This window comes from Hemicordylus capensis, chromosome 2, assembly GCF_027244095.1.
Source record: "Hemicordylus capensis ecotype Gifberg chromosome 2, rHemCap1.1.pri, whole genome shotgun sequence".
Classification (NCBI taxonomy): domain Eukaryota; kingdom Metazoa; phylum Chordata; class Lepidosauria; order Squamata; family Cordylidae; genus Hemicordylus; species Hemicordylus capensis.
The window spans coordinates 97,160,722-97,176,260 of record NC_069658.1 but is presented as its reverse complement, the minus strand read 5'-3'; positions in this window follow the sequence as shown (position 1 = coordinate 97,176,260).

Here is a 15,539-nt window from a genome sequence, read left to right as displayed (position 1 = left end):
GTTTATTTTGTAGTATTCGATTTTGTTGCTTTTTTAATTGTAAGCTGCCTTGAACAGCACTGTGCAGGAAGAGTGGAGTGAAAGTAAGTGTTTCTAATAAATAATTAAATAAAATTATGTGAGTAGCATTGAACGATGAGGGTTGACAGTTATGTGGATCTAGGCCAGAAAGTCTGAATCCCAAAGGCAACATTCAGGAATATGATTAACCAAGATGAACTATTTAGGAAAAACAGGACATACATTTTTTGTGCAAACACATTTGAGTCACATGTATGTTAGGCAAACCAGTAAAGACCAGTCTGTATGTTCACTGGCCGCTGACTCTGTATATGTGATCGGACAGTATAGCATTGCAGGCAGTATGCATGTATATTGATTTGTGGATATATGCACATATACCTGCACCACAAATTTCCTTATATGTGCAGGGAGGCAATATGTGAATCAGCCATTAGAGAGGTGTTCTCATGCAGAAGAAAAACATTTTGTTTGCGTTTCTCAATCCCCATTCACTAGAAGCAGGCAGCAACATGAAACTGCACACCAGAGCACTAGAACTGGAAATGGTTGGTAACTGCTAATCCTTCTTTATAAAAGGAGATGAAACAAATGTATATATTTCCTTGTTTATAAAAAAAACATGCCTCAAGAACCCACAGTACCCAGAAAATTAATTAAATTGATAACATATGATGGCCAACCAGAAATATCTAGCAAATTAATTCTAGCTAACCACTAAAGTGGTTCCGTCACCATTTCCATTCTTACATGCTTTACCAATGCTTCTCCTGAAATTACTTTAGAATATTTATGCTAGCTGCCAAAAGAAATTAAATTTCATTTATGCAAGTATCAAAAAAAAATTAAATTGTTAAAATTAATTCTGATTAAAAGCCTGCGGAAATCAAAGAGTCTTGAGGGTCTTCCTGAAAACAAACAAAGAAGGAGATGCTCTTATTTAAGTAGGGGGCATATTCCAAAGCCCTGGGGCAGCCACATAGAAAGCCCGGTCATGGGTCGCCATCAAACAAGCTGGTGGAATCCATAAACAGACCTTTCCAAAGAATCATAACAGGCAGCAGGGTTTATGTCACAAGAGGCGCTCTCTTAGATAGCCTGGACCTAAGCCATTAAGAGCTTTATAGGAGAACCAGCACTTTGTATTTAACCCGGAAACATATCGGCAGCCAGTGTAGTTCTTTCAAAACTGGTGTTATGTGGTCTCTCCGTGTTGTCCCAGAGACCAATCTGGCTTCCGCATTCTGTACCAATTGTAGTTTCCGGACTACGTACAAAGGTAGCCCCATGTAGAGGGCATTACAGTAGTCAAGCCTGGAGGCTACCAGCATATGTACCACTGTTTTAAGGTCATTCACCTATAGAAATGAAGGCAGCTGACGTATCAGCCGAAGCTGATAAAAAGTGCTCCTGGCCACCGCCTCAACCTCAGAAACCAGGGAGAGCTGGTTATTAGCCAAGAATATATTCCTGAGGGCTGCACAACCCTCATGGACACATTTCTGGGTGGTGCAGGCCATTTCTGGAGATAGAACCAATTGTTAAATTCACTCCTCCCTGCTGCACATGCAGGCGCAGCAGCAGTGGGGAAACTCTCACAGCACAGACACTGTTGCACAGCGCAGACACACTGCACAGCGCAGCGCAGCATAGCACAGACACATCATTATTGTCAGGATGTTGGCAAGCAATTCTCAAGCTTTCAAAATCAGCCACCTCTTCTTTTCTGCCTGGGCCTTCAGAATCTCATATACATACACCTTCTGTCTTCTCTTAGGGCCATTTCACACATTATTATTCTACATCTCAGAAACGTGGATCAGGAAGCCAAGGGCAATTGCAGCCTGTTTCCATGATGTATATAGGGTTCGAAAAAGATTTTTATGCACTTCCAATATTATGGTTTTAGGGAAGCAAGCATGTTCTATATGTGGATCTATAACATGTACCTCTTTAAAATTTTAACATGAGAAATGACTCTTTGACTACTGATAAAACTCCTAAAGATGCCATTTTATTTTCTCTAAGGTCATGGACAAAAGCAATCTTTAAGCCAGGTTTTGCATTTTCCACTGAGGCAAATTGAATGAAAAAAGCTACATTAGCAAGAATGTCAATTCAGTTTTAGAATGGATTTCCTCTGCTTTCTATACTCCATTAACAACAATCAGGCCTACTCATATAGCCATTTCACTGCATGTCAAGCATGGGATGAAGCCTGCCACGTTGACTTCCAGCTCTCTCCCTTGGCCTACACCATTAGTGAGAGCAGTAGAACATCATTTTTAAAAGTGTATTAGGCATAAAGAAAGCATATGCAGAAAAATAAATCAATCATGGCCTTGATCCAACTGCACACATCTGCACCCAAGGTTGTGCATAACCTTGGGAGATTGAATCCAGTCTCCTGATCTGTCTCCTGCCTCACATAAACAGATGAGGTGGGGTGATCCCAAACAATCTGACTGGAACTCTGAATATGCATCCTAAGCTCAAGCTGTTAAATCAGGCTGGGAATTGCACAGGAAGCACCTATTTGTAGTCTATGAAGTCCCATCTCATCCAGGTCTTGGCACACACATAGAAGTTTGCTTCCACCTCTGCATGCCTCTAGCTCGATTAGAGCGAATGTGACACAGATTTGATAGAATGATTATTGTCTCTTGGCCCTTCTGTCTTGCAAACCCCAAAACTATGCCTCAGTACATGAGCAGGCTGAGGCAGAAATGAAGATGTATAGCTATAGTGCACTGCCACCAAGTGATTAACAAATTCAACTGATTTATATGGGGATATGTCATACAGTAAGAGGTAATGCTAAGGATGGCTGTCACTGATTGTGTCTTATCAAACTGTGTCTGCCTTCCCAAAATATTTAACTTTATGTCCTGCTTCAGCCTATGGATGAAGAATGGGTAACTATATGGCTTATTTTTTTAGTGGAATGGAAACAAAGAAAGTAACATTTTTCCTACTTCTTTTCCACTTTCTATGCTATCATGTTGTTTGCCCAATTCCATTTTCTTTGTCCTTTCTTTCTTTATGACGACCGTGTTTAAGAAATTAATATGTAATCACCACATTATTGAACTTACTGGTGAATTGCTTTCTCATTCTCATTTACTCTTCTTCTGTAAACACATTTAGGTTCAAATAACCAGTTGTGTAGACTTACGTGATTCTTCACTCTCTCACTTTCTCACTGTGTTTTAACCCAAAGCAGCCTGAGACAGGTTGTATCGGAGCAAAAGAAAAGTGGCTGGGGAGAAGCTACATAACACTCCCCCACTTCCCCGTAGCTTTTCAGCTCAAAATCATCCTCTCCAAATAGCTGTTTCACTGGCAGGGGAAATGGTATGAGGAAGATACTGATTCTTAGTATATTTACCCTGGCAAGTTAAAAAGCAGGTTTTGGAGGTGGTGATTTTAGCTGAAGTAGGGCAAGAAGACAAGAGGCCCCTCTCTCCACAAGGCTGGCCCACGTACAACACATTGCAGTAATCTAAGAAAGAGCTTACCAGAGCATGAGTAACTATGGCCAAGCTATCTCGTGTAGCCAAGCTATCTCTGTCAAGGTAAGGTCACAGTTGGTGTATCAGCCAAAGCTGATAAAAGGCACTCCATGCCACAGAGGCCACTTGAGCGTCTAGTGACAGTGTTGGATTGATGAACACCCCTAAGCTGCGAACCTGGTCCTTGAGAGGGAGTGCAACCCCATCTAAAATAGGCTGAACATTATTCACCTGACAGAAGAACCACCAACCAGCATTACTTGCATCTTGTCTCAGCTTATTCACCCTCATCCAGTCCATTACTGTATCCAAGCACTGATTCAGGACAGTCACTGCGTCACCCGTGTCTGATGAAAAAGAGAGATATAACTGAGTGTCATCTGCCCATGAGCCCTGAGCCCCACCGCCCATTGAAATCATCTGGAGAGATTCATCTGCAGTTGCCACCAGCTCCTCTGGTGTCTGTGCAGGGACGGGCCTTTCTGTTGCTGCCCCAAGACTCTGGAATGTGCTCCCTGCTGAAATAAGAGCACCCTCCCCATCTATGACACTTTTAAAAATTCTCTGAAGACTCATTTTTTCACCCAAGCTTTTTAACTAGACTGTGGTTTTAAATTTATGTTGTTGTCCCAGATGTTTTATCTGTTTTATGTTGTTATCCCAGATGGAGGTTTGGGGCAGTCTACACATTAGAAATAAATAAGTAAGTAAATAAATAAATAAATAAAATTAGGTTGTCTTCTGCTCAGATGCAGTCTGTCTCAGGCTGCTTTGGGCTTCATTTAAATAATTTTTTTAAAATCCCCATGAAAGAATAATAACATTCCATGAAACACATATTTTGAATCTCAGAGATAAAACAATAAAATGCTGATGCAGCCCTTTCACAGAATTATGCAAGACTGCCACTGGTACATGAGTCTTGCTAAAGACATCTGCATAGACTGACAAATGATCCAGCATCTTTTCTACGACATTAGGCCGATTTAGAAATTATGTTGACATACATCTGCACACATGTACACATTTTAGTGTGAGTGACTGTTCATGCACACATTTTAAAAGTGAATCTGAAGCAGCGCGGGCCGCTTCAAAAGCAGGATACATATAGGAAGTCTACTACTGTACATGCATTGAACATAATGTATGAATAGGGCTATTGCCCTTTTAAAAAGGCTAGATAAGTCCTATGGATGAAATTTCTACACAACCCCTCATTTGAGGTGGCACAGTCCTGATGTGATGACTGTACCACTTCAGTTATGCAATTCTGACTTGTCCCTACATGGCATATTTGCAAAATATTTAAGATCAGGGTGTAGTAGGTTGGAAGAAAAGAAATGCCTTAGAAACTCTCATTTTTAAGTCAGATAACCTTAGCTAAAACAAATCCCACATGGATTGCTATCACATTAGGCATTTCCACGTCCCTCCATAGTCAGGAAGAATGCCACATGGGAGTAATTCTACACATTGCAGTGGAGTCAGAGAGGCATCCTTGTTGCAAAATGTGTTTCAGCCCTATAATTCAGAGGCTGTTCTCATGCACAGCCTAATCCAGATTAGGGAAGCCCAGCCTGGGTTAGGCTGCGTGAGAACTGCCGGAATCAGGTTTGATCCCAGCAGGGCAGTGCTGCTTAGCCTGTTTTTTTTAGCGTAGCTTTTAGCCTGGGTTTAGCCCATGTTTAACCCATGTTCCTGGACTGTGTGTCTCCTCAGGTTACATTCAGCCCAAGGAGACACAGAGACACGTGCCTAGAGCACCTGTCTCCTGTGGAAATCCTCCAATGCACTGTGCTCAGCGTGTGGTGCATTGTGGGATTCCTGGAGGCTGGGATACATTCTCCCAGCCTCCAGAGATTGGGTAGTGTGGGAACATGGTCAACGCTTCCAGTACGGATCGTTCATTCATCTGAGGGAAAGGTAAGTACTGTGCAGCTTTCCCCCTGCCCACCCACTCCTCTGCACACCCAATCATGTGAATAGCTCCTCAGGGCTAAATGGCAGAAATGAGCACACAAAACAAGGTCTATGCTTGTTAAGATTACTTTGACTTCTGAAAAATACACCAGCTATCAGACTCAGCTCCTGGATCATCACAAAGAAAAACTCTCTCCAGAGCTCACAGAAACTGTATTCTATTCTAAAGTGAATGACCAGTTTCTTCCTACATCAATTTCAAAAGTTGAAAAATTAAAATAATAGGGCTTTAAACTGTGGTGACAGCTAGTATAGATCATAATGTGGACTTTTTAAAAATATAAAAGCAAGAATTCCAAAATAATAATAATAATCTCAATAAGCCTTTATGATGATTCCGCCCCCCGCCTTGGTAATTAACTGTTCCTTGGTTGTTGTTGTTTTAAAAACACTTCTCCACCTGCTCTATTTGGCTTGGCTTGTCAATATCCAGTGCTTTAAGCAAAATCTAGATACTGTGGCTTAAATAGATTGGCACACATTGCATTTGCAAACAGCATACTCTTTCTTCAATTCAGCCTTCTACTACTGCCATAGACAGAAAGGAAGAATACTATTTTCACTAGAAAATGCATATATGTTCATTCAGGAATTAAACCGATACTACCTTTTACCAGATAGCATTAGCAGAACTCCTTGGATAGGAGGTTTGGGGTTTTTTTTAAGCACATGATATCAAGAATGAGAATGCAATGGAATGTCAAATTGAAGTTACAATGGATCCCTTTTTTCTTGCAACGATAAATGTTACATTGCTGAATTCACAGAAGGCAAGTACAAGACTTCTTTTTAAAAGCCTGGCACTTCAATCCTCAGCACATTTGATTCGAAGCAAGCAAGTGCTGTTTATTTCATTGGGCTCATTTCCAATTAAGTCTGCTTAGGATCACATACTTATGATGTTGTTACCAATGGCAACTTACCCTGAGAAGGCATTCGAGTTTCCTCCTCTCTGGAGCAGCTGCGTCCCTACTTTGTATAAAGGATCATCAAAATTCAAAGCAACACAATTTGCCTCTGTGATAATTAGCAAAATACCAAGGGGAAAGCGCACTTACCATGCTTTTGGATGTGGCATTTCATAGTTTTTTCCTCTGACATTTTTATTTTTGGCAGCTCTTAAGATGTCCCTATGATCTAGTGCCTGTATTGTGGCAATTGCCCACACATGAATTCTTCTTGATGGCATCCCAGAATTCCCTCTTGATCACAAAGTAGGGATCACAAGAGGTTGCACATATGGCCACTTCTTTAAGATCTCAAGAAAAACCAAAAATTGTGAGCACGTGAAGCTGCTTTAGATGGAACCGGACCACTGGCACATATCCCAGTTCAGTCCACATTTACAGGCAAAGACTCTCCAGCCTAGGTCTCAGGAAGAGGATCCTGAGTCTACTTTTCAGGAAGAGGCTCTCCAGGGTCTCAAGGGACCCTGCTTGCTTTCATCCTGAGAGAAAGGATCTCAGGAGCTGCTGGCAAACTGAGTTTGCTCTACCACTTGTGTGCTCTACCAATGAAGCTATGGGCCTCCCATAAGTATAAGTTACCCATAAAGCAATTGGGCTTTAGAAGGGAGAAAGAAATAGAACAAAATATTCCAGTGGCTGACATCTAGACTAATCCACCAGTGCTCCAGACTAATGTACCAGTGCAATGAACAAAGATACATCCATGCAAGAAGATAACATAGTTGCGTTTATGCTCAAAGTTGCTCAATCTCTTGTGCTCTTGGTCCCTTCCACAACTGTTGTGACAGATTTCACAGAGGAGGTACACAACAATTGTGCAAGCGAACCCTGTTGGACCAGTGCAACACTGGTCTGGAATGCAAGCTCCCAGGAGAACAAGCTAGCACAACATGTTTCCACTACAGTAGCATTAGTCTGGATGTCAGCCAAAGTTTCGGGAAATGATACCAACTATGAATACCATGACATACAGTGTGCACGTGTCAGGACAATAAATGTGACATGTGAAACTACTTCAGCTGGAAACATGAAAATAACCTGGAATAAACAAGCAGTTCCTATGATATATCTGTTTGGTTTGAAGATAACTAGTTCTTAAACCGGAGTTCAAATTCAGCCATGTAGCTTGGGTGGCCTTGGGGCTGTTGGTATCTTTCAATGAATATCTCACAAGTTGGTTTTTATGACAGCATGGGATAATCTCATGTATGCTGCTCTGAGAAAAAGTTGGGAACCAAATGTGATTGGTTGATAGATAGATAGATAAATAAACAAATAGCAAAGGCAGCTGTAGGGTAGGATAAAACACAGCAGGGTGAATGAAGGACCATCTGGGCACAGCAGTCGAGTTTAATTTTGTGACTTTTATTAGTTTGTGTCACAAATCAGCCCTAATCTTCTCAATACTGAAGGCCATTTTGTTAGCAATGAAATATTATCATTCTGTCTTCCTGCCATTCTCATCCTTAGTGCGGGGAAACAGCTCATGGCTGGTTATTAAGCCTTGGCCAGCCAAACCAAAATTCAGAACACTCATTTTAAAAGCTTTTTATTTGTGGAATTAAGTACATAGCTTTTTGTGAACTAGGATGGCTTGCAGTGTACCATTTACTCAAGCAATATTACATTTTAAACAAAAGAACAGTCTTTGCAGAAGCTTATTATAAAACAAGATTGATTTGCCCTAGAGAGTGGAAGCATTCTTTCAGGAAAATGGATATTTAGACACTACTAGGAAGTGTTTTATTAACACATTTAAATATGTTAATTCTGCAGATTATATAGTTTGCCTGCCATGCTGAAGACCTCCTCTGGAAATCTCACATTCAAATAAACAAGCAGGTAATTTGTGTGTACATATTAAAATGATGCCTTTGCCCTATTTAAATTTTCTTGTTGTAATGGCCCCAAATAACATTCCTAGAGACACAATTATGTAGTTAGTTTTATTGTTAGTTACTGCTACTTCCACAATCGCTGTTTCAGAACTACTGCCTTAGGAGTCCACAGCAGCCCCATGGCTCAGCATTATTAGCTCCATTTTATCTATCTATCTATCATCTATCTGTGTAATCTATCTGTTTATTTGCTGCATTTATATACTGCCCAATATAAAATCTCAGGGTAGTTTACAATCCAATCAAACCAAAACTTTAAAATCATATAAACAGATATAAACAGGTCATAAACAAAACGTTTAAATATCATAAACTAAAAGCCTGATAAAACAGGTGTGTTTTCAAAAGTCTTTTATATGGAGTCAGAGAAGGGGAGTATCTGATTTCATTTGGGAGTGTGTTCCAGAGCCTCAGGGCACCCCTAGAGAAGGTTCAGATTTGAGCTGCCCCCAAAGTTGCTACTGGACCTCTCCCAATGATCGTAATAGGTGGCGGGGTTCATGAAAAAGCAGGTGCTTTCTTAAATACCCTGAGCCCAAACCATTCAGAGCTTTATAGGTAATAACCAGCCCTTCATATTTTGCCTGGAAACTAACTGGCAGCCAGTGTGGTTCTTTTAAAATAGGAGTAATGTGGTCTCTAGCCATCTAATGGCTCAGCTGGGAAATGACTTGAATAGCAAGCCAGAGGTTGCCAGTGGGAAACACCTATGTTGGGCAACAGCGATATAGGACAATGCTGAAAGGCATCATCTCATACTGTGTAGGAGGAGGCAATGGTAAACCCCTCTTGTATTCTAACAAAAGAAAAACCATAGGGTTCTGTGCGGTCACCAAGAGTCGACATCGTCTCGACAACACACTTTACTTTTAATGTGTCTCTACACATTGGCCCCGGAGACCAATGTGGCTGCCACATTTTGTAACAGTTGCCGTTTCCAAACTATATATAAAGGCAGCCCAACGTAAAGTGCTTTGCATCAAGCCTGGATGTTACCAGCATATGCACCACTGTTTTAAGGTCATTTGTCTCAAGAAAGGGATGTCGCTGGCATATCAGCCAAAGCTGATAAAATGCACTCCTGGACACTGCCTCAACCTGAGATATCAGGGAGAGGTTTGGGTCCAGAAGTACTTCTAAGCTACATACATTCTTTCAGGGGGAGTGTAACCCCATCCAGAACAAGCAGATCTTAACCACTTCCTATATTCTGGCCTCCCACAAGTACCTCTGTCTTGTTTGTTCTCCCTCATCCAGCCCATTACTAATTCTGAGCAAGCATTTAGAAGGGTTAAGCTATCTCCTGATGAAGTTGATATGGAGAAATAGATATGGGTGTTATCAGCATCGTGATAGTACCCTGCACCGTGTCTCCTGATGATCTCTTCCAGTGGTTTCATGTACATTTTAAAAAGCATTGGAGATAGAATGGAGCCATGCGGGACTCCATACAATAGTTCTCAAATGGAAGAGCAACAATCTCCAAGTGACACCATCTAGAATCTACCCAAGAGCTAGGAGCAGAACTACTGCAAAGCAGGGCCTCCCACCCCCAATTCCCTCAGGGGGTCCAGAAGGATACCATAGTTGATGGCATCAAAAGCTACTGAGAGATCCAAGATGATGGGGTCATACTCCCGCTTTCAGTTCGTACTTGGAAATCATCCATCAGGCCAACCAAGGCAGTCTCCATAACTGTACCTTGTAATGATGGTACAGACCTTGAATGTAATGCAAGAATAGGGCTCTTATAAATTGTTTTGTCTTGCCTCAATTCACGTCAGTCAGTCTTTAGCCCTATTCTTATGTTACATTCAAGGCACATTTAATCTCTGTACAGTGTATGCATGTGCAGATCTGCATCTGCATAGTTATTCACACATTATGTTACAAAGTACATTTACCATAGACACCCTGCATCTGAGGGGGCCTGTACCCAGGTTCACTCTTAAAGTGAATATACGTACAGGAGGACCTTGATATTTGCGGGGGTTCCATTCTGCAGTTGTACGGCAGATACAGAAACCAGGAATTTTGAGGCATTGAGTGAACAGGGAGGTTTGGTTCCTGGTTGCCAGGCAAATGAGTAAAAAATGCCAATTCTTGCTCAAATTTGGGGGTAGGGTGGGGGGAAGCTCCTCATCATGCTTTCCTGCTCCCCCCACATCACGCTGTGCCCCCGGAATGCCTGAAAATCAGCCGAAAATAGCTGTTTGGGGGTTTTGTTTTTTGTTTTTTAAGTGAGCCATTTTGTGGCTCCGAGTAACAAAATGGCAGCCAGAAAGTACCTCCATGGTCATTTCCAGCCACCTCCGACCTGTGGTTAAGTGAGGGTGATGTGATTAGTTTGTTTGTTTTTCAGGTATGCCAAGGTCAGGTGTCTTTTTCCTGACCACAGATACACGAATCCACAGATGTCGAATCCATGTATAATGAGGTTTGCCTGTATAGTTATCATTCATACAATATGTACATGTGTACAGGCTTTCTTGAATTTTCAGGCTTATCTCAAGCACTTGAAAGACTGTACTAACTTGCAAACTCACAAGAGGGCATGAGATATTTCTCTTTATGTTGTTAATTTTTAGAAGATAGCTAAAATCTAGGAAGTGTCTAGGCAGAGCACACAACTACGTATGAATTAGCCTATTGCTGCTTGCCCACAACTAAGGTTCTCAGGAAAGCAAAAGCAGAACTATGGTGGATAAGAAAGGAGATTCAGAAATGGTGCATTTTACTTTTTATTGTTTATACCATACACTTGTAACCCACAGACACATCCATGTTTCTTTGGAAGCTATCCCCTCACCTGCCACCACCACCCCACACACCCCACACCCCGGCCAGGAACACAGAAGCAAAGACAGGAGCTTGTGCTTTTTAAAATCAAAACTTAAAATTCCCTTTGGATGAATCTATCTGTCTATCTGTCTATCTCCATTCCAGTCCCAGTGTGGATAGAGCCCTAATTATGGGAGAGGGCTGTTCAAAGCGATCTGGTCAAATACTCAAGTCATACCCATTTTCTACAGGTGACCTGGAGCTTCTGCCAGGCCATTTGGAAACTCCCTGAGAGGGCCCTCAGGAATCTAACCAATCCCAACAGCCTCTGGAGGCAAACCCTTAATTAGGGTTTTTTTTTTTAACTTTTTAAAGAAGTGTGTCCCTTTTGTTTTTGTCTCAAAGCTTCAGCTTGGAGACATACGGACAGACAGACAGACATATCCATACATATACACAGACAGGAAAGATTCACTTGGTTTGTGATTCCCACCCCCCAGCCGCCCACCACACCCCAGAAGTAAATCTTGACAGAGTTGGTGGGAAATTAAATAACAACATGTAAGCAGCCAAGAACTGTGACCCAAGAAGAACCAAAGATTGCCAAAGAGGTTGGGAAATAAAATACAAATCAAGTGGATATATCCTCTAATCAGGCATTGGGGGTTCAAGGGTGCTAACTTAGTGTGGATGCTAACTGATAGGACTAAAGTTAGTCATGTCCCAATGATTTCAATGGGGCTTAGTCATGACTAATGTAGCCTGGACCCTGCCCCACATTTTTGAGCCTATATTTATATTTATATTCATTTTATTTTATTTATTCAATTTCTATACCCCTTCCAAAAATGGCTTAGGGCATTTTACACAGAGAAATAATAAATAAATAAGATGGATCCCAATCCCCAAAGGGCTCACAATCTAAAAAGAAACATAAGATAGACACCAGCAACAGTCACTGGAGGAACCGTGCTGGGGGTGGATAGGGCCAGTTACTCTCCCCCAAAATAAAAGAGAATCACTAAATAAAGAGAATCACTACATTAAAAGGTGCCTCTTTACCAAGCTAGCAGTGGTTACAATGAACAAGTGAAGCTGCCTTGTACCGAATTAGACCACTGATTAATCTAGCCTAGTACATCCACTCTGAGTGGCAGCAGCTCCCCAAAGTTTCATGCAGAGGTTTCCCCGAGTTTTTTAGGTCCTGAGGTCCTTTAATTAGAGATGCCAGGAGTTGAACCTGGGATCACGTGAGAATTAAAAACCTCACCTCCCCTACTACCTCCAACTTCACTTAGCCTACTACACTGGGGCAAAGTACAATCTGAGGGACACAGCACCATCACAGAAAAATGCCTCCAGCCACCTAGCCTAACAGCCACCTAACTTAGGCACATTCTCTAAGAAAGAGAGATTAACCCTGGGAGAAAGTATCAAGGAAAGTTGTTAACTCAGTGGTGTCCTGGATAAATGCTGAGAATATATTGTATCCTCTTTTAACAGCACCATCTTCAGCATCCGTGGTACAAATTCTATCACTTCATGCAACCCCCAGAATGGGAAGGCAGAAAAGTGGCTACATCTTCCGTTTTCATTGCATTGTGTGACCCGTAGGCAACTTTCCAGACAAGAAGCAATAGAGTAGGAGAATGAGAGAGGGTATCATAAATCTCCCCACTCCCACGAAGTAAGGAAGGAACCAAGAGACTAATGAATATGTAATTCTTCGTGGGCAAATCTGGCAATTAACCAGCTACTTCCGCCTCCTTTATACACAGAGCCTGGGCCCACCTGTTTCTCTCCCACCCGGATATATTTTTGACATCCTTTCCTATTAGAATTCTGCACCAAAATTAAACTCATCTAACAATCAAGGCTTGTTGCCGAGGAATGTGCCCACGTCATCTGTGTGTCATGACAACAGATGATAGGAACGCTGCTATTCAGGATTCAGAGTGCGTGTGTTTTTCTCTCCTCTCTTTTTTTAAAAACAGCTTTAAAAAGAATTCAGAACAAATGTTTTCACTTAGTGATGTAGTGCTGAGCTATCTAAAGCACTCAGGGCAGGTAGACCTGCCCATACCTCAGGAGGCCAAAATAAGGAGAGTGGGTGACACTTCCTGTTGAGTTGCAGGGGTGCAGGAAAAGGCATTTCCAGGGGAAAGAGGGTGGCCCAGAGAATAGAAAAGACAGAGGAGGAGGAGAAGGAAGGAAGATCTAGAAACAAATACTAGTCAGAGGAGAAATAGGTGATTAAAAAATGCTGGGATAGATCAAACCATGGTAGGATCGCAAGCACAAAGACTTAAAAATACTTTCAGCCATATGGCTGCATGGATTTTGGCTCTTTGTCAATGCTAGGCCAATGGCAAGTTTATCTTTGTGAAGAAATTTGCATGCTTGTAAGTGGAAATAGCTGCAGTAATTTCCTCCTCAGTAGCAGGTCACTGCTGAAATACTAGAACTTGCCTATCCTGTATGCTGTCTCCGCATTATTTCCCAAGATCATGGCACAGAGTTGTGTTTCTTTCAGTTGGGGGAAGCCACAAGCCAGCACTGGAGAAGGGAGCAGCCGGACTGAGAAGAGCAGAAGGACACTGTGCCTCAGCACCTAGTGACCATTTCTAGGTCATCACAGGTGGTTAGGCAGTTGCTTAATTACAAGGCTGATTTAATGCATTCACATATCTTCAGATATGAAATGCCAGTCTAGACATGAAAATAGTCCTAAACTTTGTAGTGTTCTGGTATATACAGGGAGTTACATACGCCCTTTTTAAAAAGGTGGTTTCGCTTGTGTAATAGTGTGTTGCTGTTGTACACAGAAGAACACAAGGGATCCATGCATATCTGGAATCCCATGTATGCATTTTAGGCCCTGCATGTGTACAGGAGCCTCCAGATCAGAGCAACTTTCTATAACCTAGAGGTTGGCAACTTGGAGCTATAGTACTGTTCCAACAGAGTCAGCCTGATTCACTAACCAGCTAATTTGAAGAATCCTCTATAATAAAGAGCCTGGCGTGTCCGTCCGTGTCGCCCAGGCGTGCGTCCATGTCTCCCTCGGCCGTTCTGGGAATGCGCAGAGCGCATGCCCAGTACGGCCGAGGCAGAAACAGACACAGGCACCAGGCAGCCATGTTGTTTGTTTGCTTGCCCGGCAAGGAGAAAGACGGCCACGGGGAGGGCAGAGGCAGCAGCAGCAGCTGCAGGGAGGCGGCGGTGGCGGCTCCAGGCCAGCTGCAGGAATTGGAGCAGCGGCGACAGGTCCGGAACAGCCGCAAGGAGGGCAGAGGCGGCGGCAAAGGGTCCGGACCGGCCGCAAGGAAGGGAGAGACGGCGGGGGCGGGCGGCACTATGGGCGGCGGGGGCGGCACTCTCAGTCCAGCCGCGGGGAGAGGAGAAACAGCGGCGGCGGCCCCGGAATGGCTGAAAGGAGAACATGGGCCACACAGCAATGACGGATACGGGCACCAAGAACTACAATGGGCAGCAATTGGAAAGGAAACAGAGGAAGAGGGAGAGAAAAGGAAGGAGTGACAGAGAGAGAGAGAGAGAGAGAGAGAGAGAGAGAGAAAAGGAAAGGAGGGCAAAAGAGAGAGGGAGAAGGAGTAAAGGAAACAACAAAAACAAAAAAAAGGTACTAGCGCCCGTTATTTTAACGGGCTAAAAAATACTAGTATTGATATAAAAAGGACTTAAGCACCCTGGCAGTATTTTGCCAAGACCAAGCACTTAAGAGAAATTACAACAAAACAAAGATGCTTACCTTTGTGAACTCAAAAGTTTAGAACCGGTTATTGGATGGTCACAAACTAGACCAAGTTAAAAATTTAAATATTTGGGCATTGTTTTTCATGCATCAGATGAGCGCAGTGCGCACCTTCAGTTTGTCACTCAAAATGCCCAGAAGTCCACACCAGCCATCCAATCCTTTTCCCATTCTGGAGGCGTGCATTTTATTCCTGCAGCTATTATTGGCAAAACCTCGATCCCAACTTGGTCATATAGCAATTTCCCTGCTTTTGAGGCAGTGCAAACAAAATTTCTAAGAAACCTCTTGCAGGTTCCCCGATGCATCCCCAATGCAGTTCTCTGTCTAGAAGCAGTCAACCAAGGTGTGGCTGAGTGTTCTAGACTGCTAGTTAAGACTAAACTATCATCCTTCTGGCTTGGCGCCTCTAACATTGGCAGACAATTATGACTCAAGCTGGAAAAAAGCAGTTCACCAAAAACTAAACTTATATGGCCTTAACCTGCAGTCCTTACTACGAATGGGTTATGCCCAAGCTAAAGCAGCCTTTAAACAGTAAACTGCCGACAAGGATGCGCAGATAGAACAATCTTTGTTTTTCTTGGAAGTCAACCACTTAGCCTTA